Raw genomic sequence first — 17,498 nt, 5'->3', positions numbered from 1 at the left:
TTCTTATAAATGATGAATTATTTCAAACTTGTGAACAAATTCTATTTGAATCTTTTCAAAATTATTTATACATTTGCAAAAATTGAATAAAAAATAAATTTCATAATATTCACTATTGTTTTATAAAGTCTTCAATAAAAACAAATCAAATCATTTATGGAATTGACATGGAGTTTCCATTTCTTCTCAGGCAGTGGGTATTTTTTCTTATTTCAAAATTAACAATATTACTGAAATTTAATTTAACGAATTTGAATATATTATTCAAATTGTTCCTTCCTTCTTCTTCTCTAAATTTTCCACAGCCCGTCGACTATAAAGTTAGTCTAATCTTTTTGTATCCAGCAGTGCATCTCGTGTTTTTATTTAATTTATTTTTACACGGACTGACTAGATATTATTAGGCAGTCTTCGTGCATCGTGTTAAAAGTTAAATAAAACAAGAATTTTCAAGACGTTCGTTTGTTTATATCTCTGCATCGTGGAGAAGAAAGATCACTGGTTTCGCTGTTTATTCCTAGTGGCTCTTTTGAAGTTCTTTGTCAAAAGAAAACTACATTAGCACGCAGGCGAACTCGTACATTTCGCAAAAAAAGAAGTCATTAAAAAGAATTCGACGCGAACTTCGAGGGTGCCACGAGAACAAAACATTAAGAAATGAGAGTTCATCATTTTATTAAGGCTATTTATAACAGATTTATAATTAGATTATATGCAAGATTAAATTCAAAACTCAAATAATTCAACAGTAGAGTGAAAACTTATTAAATGTTCGAGCAATCAAAACAGCTTAAAGGTAAAATAGATATCATGGTCTCATAAAACATATTAAAATATTACAGCCCTACGACAAATCGTTTAGTGTTAAAAATTCATCAAAGTGTGAGAAAATATTATAGTCAAAATTTGTGTCAAAAGTTGCTTTTGAGATGTGATGAGTCACACATTATCAATTTTTTAAAATTTGAAATGATACAATTTTAGGGCATACAAGCACGTGTCAGTGCAATATAATTATTATAATTATAGTTAATTTAAATGTATTTGAGATAATTCTATTCGAAATCGCAATTGAAAGCGTAAACTTTATTTTTGAAATAAACAGTTGAAAATTTTATCTAAATATCTAAATTTCAATTCCGATTTATTAAGTCAAACCTTACACATTTCAAGAGGTTCATGCAACTTGCCTTAAGGCTAAATGCCACTTTTTTACGCACATTTTCGCATAATATTGCATATTAATTTGCAGTCTAATAATATCAGTTGAATATTTATGAAATAAAATTGTTGAAGAAGTTAATGAGAGCTCAACAATTTATTTTTATTGGAGCGAAGGGGAGGGGGGGAGATGCTGTGCGAAAAAGATTGGAAACCGCTGTTCTAAACAAAAATCAACTTTTAAAGGGCATAGTATTATTTGCTTTACAAACTTGTGCTTTATAACTCGATATCAACAAATCAATGTCATATTGTCATGTCTTTTTGATTTTTTAATGAAACATCAGCAAATTTTTGGTAGTACTTATCTAAATATCTTATTTAGCATATCTAAATCTGATGTCAATCCAGGGATTGAACGTCCAAGTATGAAAAGTCTTGTCAAATAATAAAATGATGTGGATTTACACTATGCAAAAATTTCAAATCCATAAAATCTCAAAAAATAAAACCTTTCACGTTATCACGTTAAATGCCCACACACATCATCACATAGTTAAAATACCAAGTTATTAAAATATTTAATATACCACGTTTTTTATAACAATCTAGAGGCAATATATTTTTTAAGCAAAATTCAAAGAATTGCAAAAAGCATGTCGAATTATCACATTAAGATGATTGCATATTGGCACAAGCCTTTATTCGTATATTTTCCAATACGAACAAGATTGTCGATGAATGGTTAGTGATTAATTACCATTTCTTGCTTCAATGAGTAATGGGACAATGTAATCTGCAAGATCTGATTATAAGGCATTACACATAAGTGAACCGTATACTACACAATACACAATTATCCAGAAATATAAGTTAAGAGGAGTGATGCTTCTCAAATAGAAAATCTGAATACTCTATATTCATATTTGGCTCATATTCTAGAGTGTAATTGTTAATTGAATTTTCAGCCTTAGGAAAAAAATACAACGCAACATTAATTTTGAACAAGATAGACCAGTTCAGGCAACACTGTGCATTCATAAAAAGAAGTTTGTTTGTCATTTTCGCAAAACCTAAAAATTGAATAAAATAAATTCTTGCAAATATTATACTCCATCGTTGCTTTCTTTCAAATTAAATATGCAAATTCAAATCTGTGTTCTTGTATTAATTGACAAAGGCCAAAGTCCACAATTAAAATCGTTGGAAGAAACTATGAGATACACAATACAATACTTCGCGAAGTTCTAGTTTAGAATGTCTTTGAAGTGCATTATGCAAACTGAAATTTCTTAATGCAAAATGACTATATACAATAGGTGTTATTAGGACCTATTCGCATTCAAGTTTGAAAAGCTGTTCCAGATTGAGAAAATCATGCAGAACAATATGTCATAACCCTTTGTTTCATGAAGCTTAATTAAGCTTTCGCAATACCAGTCCAAAATTCCTTTATAATTAATCAGCACGATTTCCAACCAATATCTTTCAAACGGTTTTTGGATCTTTAAAATCGATTCAGAATTGCGGGCTAAAACGTGGACGAAAAATTTTTCACTTTTGGCGATTCACAAAGAAACGGCTCGGCCGATCGTCGCGCAAAATTGATAAACGCTAGTCCTCATCGAGATACATCGAATGGCTTTAAAATTCTTAAAATCAGTCCAGCCGTTTTTTGAGAAAATCTCGATTTAAGGTAAAAGTCTGTTTACATACACGCATACACACACAGACATACTTTTTCCAAATTTGGTCTCATTCGATTCAGAATGGCTTGAAACATAAAATTATCGAATAGAAATTTTTGATGAAAACATAAACTTATCCTAAGGATTTGCTAATATAAAATTTCCTGCAGATATTTGGAACAAATACTTAGCCTGAAAAGCTCCTCAAAACAATTGTGGGAATGATTCCATTTGTAATTAATAATTTCCAACTTTATGAAAATGTATTACAAAATATACGATGTCCAGTCTAATTCTATCCCATACAATAAATCTTTAACTAAAAATTAATTCATAAGCAAACATCAGTAGTAAACTGATTTCCCATTCAAGATATAAGTTCAAGTTTCAATATTTAAAAAAACATATTTCAAAGTAAGTATAACATTAAATCGTTGTTTTTATTTTTATTTAACCATTAGTCATCTATCAATATCTTGGAATACACTAGCCGTGAGCAATATAGAAAATTGACCAGGTTAATCATGCTTCTCAGAAGTATGACTGTAATCGAATCTAAATCACAATTATATCGCACCTGAATTAAAAACTGGTCAAAATTTAGAGAACGTCAACGATCAATTTAATCAAATTCATTTTTATTGTAAGCATTAAAATCAAATAATATAAAGTTGCCCTAAAAAAATATCTCCCGCTAATGGTATCAATTTTCACATTTCGAGATATCAAAATGCTTTTGACAATAAAGCTTTGATTGATTTGTTGCGAAGTAATAAAATCGATAAGAAATATATTTAGTGCCCTTAAATTGAAAATAAATTCAATGGCACGTGAACAATATAAGATATCATATAAGCATATAAGAAAAGATTTGAAATATGATTCCGCCACAAAAATAGATTATGTTGAGTTATTTTATTCTAAGAACTATTCAATGTCATTATAAAGATTTAACTGGATTGTAAATGCCACACCACAACGTGATTTAAATATATAGATCTGCAACCACAAAATCCGATTTGCTAATTTGATGTTTTCTGCTCGTTTGAAGTTATTTTGAATCGGTTGACACCAAAATTTAAAAAAAATGTGTGTAATAGTAAGAGAAAGCCAAAAAGAGTCGTGGAGTTCGGTGGCACCTAAAAGTATGACTTTACGCAAACATTTCAATTTATTCCTCAGAACTTCTACTGCAATAATTACCTTACCATAATAAATGCTTCTGAGCACAATCCCCTTATGTTAAAAATAAATAAAAACTCACTAATTGCCATCTAAATATACATTTCAATTCTCATTTGTATTCAAACATAGTATATTTTAGTGTAAGCATAAAGATATGGTCAGGTATTTTAGCCGAAGCAAATGATAGGTTTCTGTTGCGAATTTCTGCTTGAGGCAAAAGCAAAACTATTATTGCTTTCATAAATAATCCTGGATGTTGCGAAAATTCGGATGACCGTGAACGGATCATTGAACAAAATGACTATATAAAAGAATATTACATCTATTGGTAACGTTTATGTTTCGTAAGCAAAAACGATGAGAAATCATTCAATAGTAAAGTACAATAATAGAAAAGTATATCATTCACAAAACCGAATCATAAACTAGTGTTGTATGGCATCGTTAAAAAGATACTTTTTTTAAACTTTGAAAAAAATTAGATTTTTAAGAAATAATAAATTTTCAAAAAAAAATCATTTTTAATCATTCCTTATAACGACGTCAGTGGATGTTCAGAAAAGTAGAGAAAACTTTATCTTCATTTGATAAGTCAAAATTCTTCCGCATCCTGAAAGCATTTTAGAACACGAAGTTATTCCTTTGCATGAATATTTTGCATATTTTCGTTTGTAAGATATTTGAAAAGGTAAAAATTGAAGTATGGGACTTTAGATAGAAATTAGCACAAAGCATCAATATATGGCTCGCAATTTTTAATACTAAAAATGATAACATAAATTATGTGATCATTTTAATAATAGTCATCTTATTTGTTATTAAGGTTGGTTAATGAAACAATGCCATAAGTATATGAGTGAGATGATTTAGAGCAGTAATTTCCAAAGTTGTCCATATGGACCCTCTAAAGACAACAACTATCAAGGAGTCCTCGTCAGTGAATAAAATTTTGAAGTCCACGTAATAAAAATAGGGGTCCAGTATAGTGGAATTCAACACAATATATTAATATATTTTTAGTTATTTTATACTATTTATAATAAAGAGTCATATTCAATATTTACAAATGGGCCAAAAAAAGAGAAAAAAAAACATTTTGTACATTTTTATAAAAAAAAATGGAAACTGCAGCAGTACCGATCTTCTAACGAAAAAAGAAGATATAGACTGGATATCATTCGCCGGGAGTTGTAAGATTAAAACTTACAAAATTCAAGTCAAATGCAGATAATTAAACATTTACTTAATTCTTAGTTTTTTACATTTAATTTTAAATTAAATCAATAAATATAACATGTATTTTTAATTTAGGTTTAACAGTAAATACAGCTTTTGTAGATAGTTGGAAAGGGTCTGATCGTGTTTCCATACCGAATTGACCCCACCCTGGTATTTAAATGATTTTGATGCAATTTTATAGCTTTTTTCGATAAAATCCGATATAGCAATTTTCAACTCCCTAGCTCATCATTTGGCCGAGATATCATTGAAAATATGCGAAAGTGGCCCCTTTTTTCAGAATCACTTTCATAACAACTGTAGAAGATATTGACTAACAAATAACGTCATTCTATTATTATTAATAATAACAAATATTGATAAATAATTATTGGTTAGTCTATGAAAAAGTGAAAATATTTGTGTGTTTTAAATTTTCATTCAGTTTAAAGTGGAGTTCTTGACATAGCGCAACTGGTCCAAGACACAATAAAGTTTGGAAACCTATAATTTAGAGTTTCTCATTGACAATGTATTTTAAGCATTGATAGGGGTTGACTATAAGTGCAGGAGAAAATGTAAAAGAAATCCTCTAAGCCAACTATGAAACCTACTACTTGACCTTTATTGCCAACTACAATAATTCTTCCATCGCCACGCATGTCTTTCAATGCTCAATTACTTCTTGCATTCGGCTGCAATTTTGTTACACAGTTGAATATGTGCAATCCATTCATTATAATAAAAATATAAGACGGTCTCGATATATTTCAGTTGGATTCATGAAAGAGAAAATGAAATAAAAGTCGAGCTAGGAAAATAGGTCATGTTCAATAGCTCTTGCACTGCATAGAGTTACTCACGGAACATGAGTCACGCGACAGATCGCAGAAAATTATTTAATATTCTTAGAATTGTAATATACATTTTGCCAGAATCGATTTTGATCATGAGTAAAATACTAACTAGAATTAGACTTGAAAAAAATTTGCAATAGACAAATATTTTTCGTTAGAAATTTGTCACAAATTCTGGGTATAATGCCAAACGAAAACTACCAGGTAGTTTAACCAGTTTATTAGTAGTATCACCATGATTAGTGTATAAGTCATATGATAGTCATCTATCTATCAAACACAAAACTTTTGTATTTTGATAGCAAAACCATCAACAGAATTCATTGATACTAAATAATTACAAGTTTCTAAAGAAAACAAGAGTTACTTGGTTGATATGATAAAGAATCACTATCGGCAGTCTCTACTTTGTCTAATAAATTTTTAAAAAAGTTGCATTTCTGGGAATCATTTTGTGTTCCCTAAAACCAATAAATAATCCTCAATTAAAAAAAAAGAATTAATCAAAAATCTAATTTTTCCCGTAGGGTAAGTTATAGTAATGAGCCAAAAATTGAACATGAAAATTTTTGCATATCTTCACGCTTCAGGATTTCTGAATATTTTGACATACCTTAGAAAAAATGGATGTGTGTGTATGTGTGGAGACATTTTTTCATCGACGATTTCGGGCGTATGGATGAATCGATTTGAAAAATTCAAAAAGCAATCGATTCCTATTGATAGAAAGAATGTGCTGATTAGTTTTTGGCAAAGGCAGATCCAGCGGCTATGGAGATATGGAGCAAAAGTGCTAAAAATATTTTTAAGAGAACGGATCAACCGATTTGAGTGATTCAAAAAACATTCGATTCGTACTGATGGGAAGAAGTGGTGATTAGATTTTTGCAAAGGCAGGTCCAGCCGTTTCGGAGATACAGAGCTAAATGTGCAAAAAATGGCACTTTTTGAGAGAACTAAGCATCCGATTTAAATAATTTAAAAAACTTTCTGCTTGTGATGACGAAATGATTGCTGTTGGAGAAAGAGTTGTTTTTTTTTTTTAATTTTCAAAAAAAAAAGTTTTTTGAATATCGAAAAATTATTCGCATTTTAATTCTAGTTCTAGCTAAAGTACTAAACATCACTTATAATACTTCAAATAATTATAATAATCTATTTGAATGCATTTAATATTCCTCAAATATTTCATTGAGGTACGGGAAGTTCCAGCAATTTTCCTTAAGACACGATACCCCACTAGTTTTTTTTTAGAATTAGATGGCTGACTTATATTCAACAAATTAAGAACGTAGACTATTCAAAATATACAAAAACTCGAAAAATATTTTTAAAATTCATAAAAGTCATAAAAAATACAAGTGTCGTCAAATACTTTACCCAATATATTTAAAATAATTTTTTTATTTATTTGATGAGTGCAACTGATATCACCATGTGAAAGTCCATTGTCACATAACATATCAAGTTACAATAATCGTGATACTAAGTGTGGATTTTAAATTTTAAATCTGTTCCCAGACAAATTAGGTTGGGTTTTATCTTCGACGATTAAAATTTCATCACTTATCAGTCATTAAATGTAGAGCAATTTAAAATTATCATTTCGATTTAAAAACGGAGTGTTAAAATACACTAGAAGTGAACTACATTTAACTGATTTTAAAGAACAAGTAGAGACTAAACCAATAAATTTCAAAAATGCTTGATACTCAGATCATTTTTTTACAATTATATTATTATTAACATAAATAATTTAATTATTTATTGGATTGAGACAAATTTGTGTAGTTCCTAGGTGTATTTATATTTACTACTCAGGTCCAGAAGAGTTTGTATTTATGTACCTGAACCGTTATTGCACGATAGGAGATTAAAGAAGCTTGACATTGCACCTGTATTCCACGAAACTAGAACACCTTGCTGCTACACAATAGCAAATCGATAACAAAAGCGAGCCAAGTGCATTTAGTATGTGAAAAATATTTCGAAATTTATTTATTTTGTATTAAAATTATATTTGGACGTGTGTAATAATAGAGACAAAATTGTAATTGAATGTTTTTGAACGGGCATCAGTCTTGCAGTCCTGAAATTTTGGGCATGGACATATTCACATATTATTTGGAAGTAAAATTTTGAATGGTGTCTAGTTAAATTTGTATATATTTTTAACTTAAACCAATTCAATCGCAATTATGTTTATGATAAAAATTTTAAACTTCAATTATCTCCAATTAATATAAATTTTATAAAAACCTACACCTTTTCTATATCTCAGATTACGTTAGGTAACGGTAATGTTTGCATTAATTATTAAAAATGGTTCATGTTTTCCACAGTTAAGAAATCATAGAAATACAAATACATGTACATATACAAATAAATATAAGTGCATTTTCTGGCATTTCAGAAAACATTAGCCCATGTTTTAGCATTATCAAAATTTGTTTATCTCAAAGCGATTTACTGTTGGTGTTATAAATGACTAAACAGACATGTTATATTTAACCATTTATTTATGCTTTGAGCATATCCATAACAATTTCGTGAAAAAATGTATGACAAATATATAATTTGTTCATATCGCTTCAAGGAAGTATTTGTATGCGATATCGAATATAGTAAATACCGAAAAAATGGTCAAAATTGCTCACCATTGACTTGTACCAAATATGATTTCACTCATAACAAAATAAACATTATTAAGAGACTAGTAAATCAAAAAAAAAAAGAGGGTGACTGAATACATGATACCAGAGAGAATGGAGAAAGACCAAATTGAAATGTATTGGATCATTAATTAGATGGAATATCTAAATATTTTGTTATCATCTTTGCCTATTTGCCAGATAAATTATTATATCCGTATTTTTTGTAGTAACGTTGAGTTAATAAGGGTGACTTAAAACAATTGCTAAAAGTAGCACAACGCCTTAAATCATTTCTGTCTAATATTACCAAGTTGGTCTAAGATACCTCTTGTTTTTTTAAAAAAATCTTCTACCGGATGACAATGTCTTACAGTATGTTTTTTTTTAAATTACATCTTACATCAAGCATGTGAGTCTTTTCAGAGCAGAACCATATAACAACTAAGTAAGAATGATGGTTATACTGAGAAGTTATTCTTAAGGTGTGTTTGTGCGGCGGATTTTGTAAAACTTACTGCTAAGCAAGATCTCAGATTTATATAAGAAATGAGTTCATATGTGATCAACATTTTAATCAGATTGTTGGTATGATTCAATCATTTCCTACGTAATTTTCAACAAAAAGGTAATACAATTCTGTTCGTAAACCATCAGAGACCGGGTTCAAGCTTGCGCTCTGGACTTCATGGAGTAGTAGTAGTACATCTACATTTTTATTAAAAAATATAGATCAAAAATCATTTCATTTGAGAGAAAAGTGCTCGCCCGTAGGTAAGCGGTTAAGAGCCACGGGACTTGTGTCAGAGGTCCCGGGTTCGATACCCACTTCGAGCAGCATGTTGTCAGGCAGCAGTGACAACGATTTTCACTTGGAAATATAGATAGCAATATGTTTCCAAGTGAAAATAGCCCTTGCCCGGCATTGCTGCACCAATAAAAAGTCAGCCCTATTAGATTAATTCTAATAACAAAATCTAAAAAATAGCAAGTAAGAAGAAGTTTCAGCCCAACAGCTCATAGGACGTAAGGTTCTGATTGCTGTTAAAAAATATATATATATACAAAAAAAAAATGAAAGAAGAAAGATCATTTAGATGTGAAATGGCAATGGAAGATCTTGCGTTTATGCATAATAAAAAGTAAAATACCGGTAACTCAAGACTTGATCAATCTATTAGACATTTGTTTCTATTTTATATAGTTGTTGATTTTATAACAAAAAACATGAGAATACAGTAATACCTCGCTTAACGTTGTGTCGTTTAGCAAACAACAATAGATGTTTTTGTCACAAAAAGGCGGAACACTGAAAACGCAGAAGGCTAACTAAATATAGCCGACTTGTAATTTTGTAAGTTTTTCAAGAATTTTCGTGTTGAAAGAAAAAATGATGTGGTATTAAATTAGGCTTCAAGAAATAAATATTTGATTTTATTTTTAGTAAAAAAACAAACTTTTTAAATTTAATACTTAAGCAATTTCCTAACCATCTTCCCCTAACCCCAATATTTCCATGTAAAGATAGCCTTGTTTAGCGCTGTTTCGCATTGCGCTCTACTTTGATGAAACGTATCCCCCCCGTTAAGTGGGGTATTGCTGTATTTCCTCTACAAATGCTGCCATGATTATTGCAAACATAGACGGTGACCTAACCGCGGATATATCTAACCTACCCACATTAACATGCGGTTTATGTGCAGTGGATTTGACATCTATTATTATCGGAATTGTCGAAATCGTCTGCGACAACTGTTAATGGCACTACAAACAATGGTCGAGACTGTATGACATTTGCGGGCATTATCGTGCTGCTCACAGTAATTTCTGAGAAACCCCTTCTCTCCAAATTCTTTGCAACGGATGACTTACGAAATATAAATGAATAAACGTATTAATGACAACGTAAAAGTCCATCACATATTCTGCTTGGAGTATATATTTGTATTTCTGTTTACTATATCGATTATGACGTCACAAACGTTGTGTCATTAACCTCAGCCGTTGATGCACTTGTTCACTCTTGATTTTCATACGCCAGGAGGCATCAGAATGGGCCAGAACGCGACCGGAGCGATCGTCCTGATAGAGCGGATAAATGTATAATGTTTTTGATATAAAAATCGTAAAAATTACGGATTTAGGAAGTTTACAAAGATGCATATACCATATAAATAGGATATTTAAATTATTATTAATCGCAATTAATTAAATTAACACTTATTGAGCGATCAGTATAATGATTTCTGTTCACTTAGTTATATTCTTATTGAACGTGCAATGAGAAGTTTATGTTAGAATTGAACAACTATTATTTTTTTAAAGTAAAATTGAGCTTTTTCATAAACTTAAAACATCTTGATCGAACTTCAGTCAAAAACGTTCACTTACAGAAAGCGAGATGAAAAAAGATGTAATTACATCATCATAATAATTCTTACAAAATAGAGGTTTGTGGTAAGAAGGAGAAAATTTAGGATTACATGTGTTTTTTTATATGCATTATAAAAAAATAAAAATTGACCAAAAAAATAAACACCAGGAAATCGGCGTTTTAAGTTATTTTGATTCGTTTGAAACCAAAATTGAACTAGTGGGGTGGGTGGCATCGTGCCTTAAGGCAAATTGCTTGAACTTCCCGTACCGTAACGAAATGTTCGAGGAATATTGAATGTTTTCAAATAGATTATTATAAATATTGTAACATTGTCTAATATTTATAAGAATTATATAAAGTGAAAGTTGCAAAGTTGAAATTATTTGTAAAGAATATTAGAACTATAGTCAGAATTAAAAATAAAATCTGAAATATTTTCGATATACAAAAAAAAATTTAAAAAAAAAAAAAAAATGGAACAAAAATTTTTTTTTCCAAAATCAATTATTTTGTTAAGACAAGCAGAAAGTTCTTTGAATCAATTGAATCGGACGCTTAGTTCTCTCAAAAACTGCCATTTTTTGTACATTTAGCTCTGTATCTCCGAAATGGCCGGGCCTGCCTTTGCGAAAAACTAATAACCCCTTCTCCCAATAATTACTAATTGAATGTTTTTTAGATCATTCAAATCGGATGCTCCGTTCGCTCAAAAACTCGATTTTTATTTTCTGCACTCTTTGCTCCGTATCTCCGAAACGGCTGGACCTGCCTTCGCCAAAAACTAATCAGCTCTTTTCCCTATCAATAGGAATCGAATGTTTTTTAAACCATTCAAATCGGTTGATCCGTACGCCCGAAAACGTGGACGAAAATTTGTATCCATACATACATACACACACACACACACACACACACACACACACACATCCATTTTTTCTGAAGTATGCCAAAACGTTCAGAAACCTTCAAAACGTCGAGAAATGTAAAAATTTTCAATTCCGATTTTCGGCCCATTACAATAACTTACCCTACGGGAAGTTAAAAAATGGCCTCTCGTCAGCATTTTCTGCACCGATTTCAAAAATTTGATGAAGCTCGATAGGAATTCACATTAATACTTCGAATCGTAGGTACAAGCCAAAACAATTTCTTTGAAATTAAGTCTGCAAGCTCATAAAGCTTATATTTAAATATTAATTAATGTCTAGAAAAATCCAACTGCTAACTTTATGCTCTGTTGGTAATTCAAGTATTCTAAATTGTTTTATATTCAAAATTTAACCCTTTCCACTTACTAATTCCGGAATTAGCTCGGCGGCATCCGAGTGGAAAGGGTTAAAATGTACATGTTCGTATAAGTGTGTTATTTAGTTGAATTGTGTAAGTGATTCAAAATATGTCTTTTTCTCAAAAAAAGTTGCTTCGATTTCATAAACTTTAAAGCCATTTGATAAATTTTGATATGGGCTCGCGTTGATCAGTTGTGAGCAACGATCGTCCGAGGCGCTTTTTTAGAATTTGCAGAAAATTGCGAAATTTTTCGTTTTAGAAATAAATTCTAAAAATACAAAAACTGTTCCGAAATTGGAAGTCGTGCTGATTAGTTTTTGGTAAAGATCAGCTTGATTAATTTTTCAAGTTTTTCTTATGATTAGCAGGTAAGTGCAATAATTTTAATCCATGCTTTAAAAAAATTCTAAGTCGATTGCAAAAATTTAAAAACTGTTGGAAACTCGTTGGAATGGAGCTGACAGGTTTTTAGTAAAGTTCTGCTATACCGTTTTAACGTTTAAAATTAAAAGATATAACTAGTTTAATGACATATCATAAATATCATAAAAGCATGATTTCTCATATTACTTCTCCATCATATTATTAAAATATTTCTAGATCTCGCACTACCAGATCACGGTTTGCCGATACGCGTGCATTCACCGTCTAATGGTCCCTCGATCTTCCTGACTTCTTGGTTTATGTACATTTCACGACGGATACACCTGACTAACGAATGCATCATGCAATCAAATATATAGAATCACTCAGGTTTTGTTGCCAATGTATAAATAGCATTAAATGATACTTAAACGAATAAAAATAAAAGATTGCACTTGATGTAATTTTATACAATCAAGTTTATTTGATTTTGTTTAATGGTAGTTGTTTCTTGGATAACAGAAATTAGAATTTATTCGTTATATAGACAATTAAAATATTTGCCATTAAGTAGGTCTCTCCATGCCATACTTCCAATAGTCCCACATAATGAAAATTCTATGTAGTATTTTTGTAAAGACCACGAGTTAATATATCAAAACTTTTAAAAATCATATCCTGATAAAAATCCTAGAGCATATCTCATTAACATTATATGAACCATTTACATATATTTATAAATAAGCAAGGCGCGACCAATTATAATAAATATGACTTAAATCTCTGCCAAATTCATTTATCAGTAATCAAAGTAAAACTAATTCATAGCTATAAAGCATGACAAGAACAAGAAATATCTTTTCAACTTGCGAACATCTTTTGAATCTAATTTCTAAGTAAAATGGATATCGTTACTGCTGGACAACCTGGCATCTAGCAGTAGGGTTATTCATTATTACTTGGGAATATAGACCAAAACATGTTTCCAAGTGAGAATTTTACTTCCCAGGCATTTTTGCATCAAATTAAATAATAGAAGATCAGTATTAGATAATAAAATTTACAAAAATAGATAGGTTGTCATCTAAATACAGGCAGAAAAAGAAGAAGTTCGAGAACAGCAGCTCCAATATAAAAAAAATCATATATGTAATAATATTTGAATAGTTAAATGAAATTATAGACTCAAGACATCTTGATCGAACTTCAGTTAAAAAAAAGTTTACTGACAGAAATCGAGATCAAAAGTGATATAATTACTATTAATGAGTATATTTTATTGTTTTATTAGTTTTTTCACATCGATCTATCATTTAATTGAATAAATATCATGGCCACTTATATATGTTTGATAATATATTTGCAATTGTAGGTATCATTAAATTTGTTTTGTGCCCACATAGCCCTAGAAAATACCTTAATAAAAATCTTAATTAATTTGATTGCATGTGTTTACTTATTTTCAAAATCATGAATATAAGTTTAAGCAAGAAACAGACTCCATGTCTATTTTCTCTCAATGAATAATAAATTAAGCTTATATCGATCTCATGTTTATATACATGTAAAGTTGATTTTTGAGATATTTCAACAATCGGAACTTATAGTATTTTGTCATCTTAAAAAAGTCTGTAAAGTAATTCACAGACATATACAAAATGCTCTGGTATTTCTGGTGCAAAAATATTTTTAGGATTAATGATAAAAATTTACTATTAATTATTATTCAATCAATAATTCAATAATATCACTGAATCATCAAAATATGAGTTTCACTTGCAAATAGATATATTTTACAGTGCCTGCATAGTTATATCGTTACCATAAAAACTTTACTGCAAAATAAAAGGGAACAAATCAGCATTTTCAGGAAATGGTCAATTTGCTTCTCCCCTGAATAGGTGACACGCCAATCTTATCGCATATCATTGTTAGCATAATTAAAAGGGGAAATGATGAATAGTTTATAGAATATTATTTTAGAACAGCAGCACGTTAATATATTAATCATATTCATCGTTGAAATATTAATCGTATTCAGGTTTACTGCATTAATAATAAGATGCGAATCATCAAGCAACAATACCAATATTATCTATATAATAATTATTAACAATAATGCAAAAACAAGCCAAGGGGTTTAAAAAATTATGAATAGAGTCCCCCACACAGGAATGAAATTAGTTTTTTTCAAACTAAATACTGAACTAAATAGAAATTTGCCTATAATACGAAAATTGTAAAATGATCTAACAATTGCTGTGATGCCAACAATTAGTATTGTTAAAAGAAACTTAAAGATGACTTATCCAATCGATAAAAATAAACAGGAATGGAATTGAAAATTTTGAATATCAATAAAATTATTGTTAAAGTCGACAAAACTTTGATATTATACACCATTGATCTGGCGAAATTTAAAGAATATTAAATATATTTTCCAAATCAAGGAACAAGAACGATCTGGCAACGCTGCCACCAAGCGCCATTGTATTCATTCCAATGAGCACGTAGACATAAAATATACAATTTATTTGAAAACTTTGTATTATTCGAAAAAAAAACGAAAAATTTTTAATTTTGAAAATTCATGTGCATTAATTCGAATAAATTTCAGGCGTCTCATAAGTTTTAATTTGTGAACAAAATGGAAATCGGAAGATTATTTTGATGAAATACTAGCTCCATCTTTTAGTCGAGAAATGCACGCCGGAAAGTGGTGTTATTGGACTTTAAACGAAGTAGTATAATCTAATTCGCAATATTATGTAAAATTTGTTAAAAAAGTAGTATTATATTTTAAACAAAATCATTTGAATAAATATTTATACTGTTAATATATCATTTTTGCATAGATAAAACATTTTTAATACTTCTCGATGTAGATTGTATACAAGATAAACGATAAACGATTCGATAAACAAAGGGCATACATAATATAAAAAGCATATATGTGGCTTAATAATTATTAAGTCATATAATGTGATAATATAATATTATGATGTATAATATTCTTTATTAATTTGAAGAAATATCCATATTTTAGTCGAGAAATGCTAGCGGGAGGTGGTATTATTGGATGAAAATAATAATCTAATTCACAATATTATGTAAAATTAGTTAAAAAAAGTAGAATTATATTTTAAACAAAATCATTTAAATGAATATTTATACTGTTAATATATCATTTTTGCATAAATAATACGTTTTTAATATATCTTAATGTAGATCATACACAAGATATTAGAAAACAAAGAACATGCATAATATAAAAAGCATATATATGGCTTAATATTAAGTTATTAAGTCTTTATAATGTGATTGTATAATATTATGATATATAATATTATTTATGGGTTTATAATTCTAAACCAAAATCCTCCTTTGACCTCAAAAATTTATGTTTTTAATTCATTAACTATAAATATTTTCTGTTTGTGGATATGGGGAACTATTATCAAACAAGCAAATTTAAAATTAAAGAGACTCAGTTTTTCCTTTGAAGTATTAAAATTGAAGAAACTTTAATAAAAAACTGAATAAAAATTAATTTTTGATTAAAAAAAGGCTATTAGAGTTCAGAAAAATAAAATCATAATACAAAAAATAAGTCACTCACCATCGAAAAGCATTGAAATGAAAAATAAACTAGTCCTAATCCATATAAAAATGGGGATCCTTCCAATAATCTTGTTTTAAACTAAAAAATTTTGATAAGCCGATAATGCTGAAAACAGAATATACAAATAAACATTTACTAATATTTTCCATATAAACAAAATAATTTTTTTTGACAAATTAGAACAATTAAGATGAGTTAAATATTAAATTATTATGCATATAATGTAATTAAATAAATTATGTATATAATGAACTAATGAATGTATAAATTATATTTAATATATTGTTTGCATTTTGGATTATTTTCAAAAAAAAGATTGAGTTGAAGCAACTACCCAGATTAGGGTAATAATTGAAATATAGGTTAAGAACATTTGCATCAACATAAATATTAATTTTAATTAAAATATACTAAATTAAATAAGTTTATATCCTTATCTTTAGAGCACTATTAACTCACCTTTGGCATAATCCTCGACTAATAAATGAAATGACCAAGTTTGCAGTACGTTCTAGGGTCTATATTATTCTTTGCTGAAATTATCTAATTTATCGATTGAGTTATCGATAAGCATTCATTTTATTGTCTTCTGAGTCTATATTTTCAGACTTATACTTTTCTGTTTATTTCTAATTTCTTTCTCACAATGAGCTTGCTCCAACATACGCTCCAAATATTTAATGGCCTAAAACATACAATTATATATCTCAATATATGCTATTGTAAATAGATCCAAATATACATTAAAAAATTTATACTATAATTAAAAAAATAATTATGAATACTATTAATTATAATACATTTTGAGCGTATACTGTAAAACATTTGTAAACAATTATATTGAACGCTATCAAATGCAAATTTCAAAGTAAACATAACCTTATATTACCTTTAAGACCAATGTTTTTTTCTTCGCATGTTCGGGAGTATTTAATCTCAGGAAAACCAAACTGACGACTAAAATTAAATAAATTATCAGTTTCTATAATTTATTGAATTGTTAATACAATGAAAAGTATTTAAATATACCTGTCAAGTTCAGATAAACTTGCAACTCCTGCGGTGAAAGATTTATATCAACGTCTG

The 17,498-nt window shown here is 29.0% G+C and overlaps 1 protein-coding gene across 1 annotated transcript in view; it reads right to left on the bottom strand.

The window, feature by feature from the left end:
- LOC113386929 (histone demethylase UTY-like) overlaps positions 1 to 16,519 on the bottom strand; it is a 210,721-nt gene extending 194,202 nt beyond the window's left edge. Inside the window, exon 1 of the mRNA XM_026624687.1 lies at positions 16,410 to 16,519. The gene's annotated coding sequence lies outside the window, so the exon portion shown is untranslated. The remainder of the gene's footprint in view (positions 1 to 16,409) is intronic.
- Positions 16,520 to 17,498: the final 979 nt, after the last annotated feature.

This window comes from Ctenocephalides felis, unplaced genomic scaffold, assembly GCF_003426905.1.
Source record: "Ctenocephalides felis isolate EL2017-DRISC unplaced genomic scaffold, ASM342690v1 CF-g0.4_SCAFFOLD_03571, whole genome shotgun sequence".
Taxonomy (NCBI): domain Eukaryota; kingdom Metazoa; phylum Arthropoda; class Insecta; order Siphonaptera; family Pulicidae; genus Ctenocephalides; species Ctenocephalides felis.
This window is presented reverse-complemented; position numbering and strand designations above follow the sequence as displayed.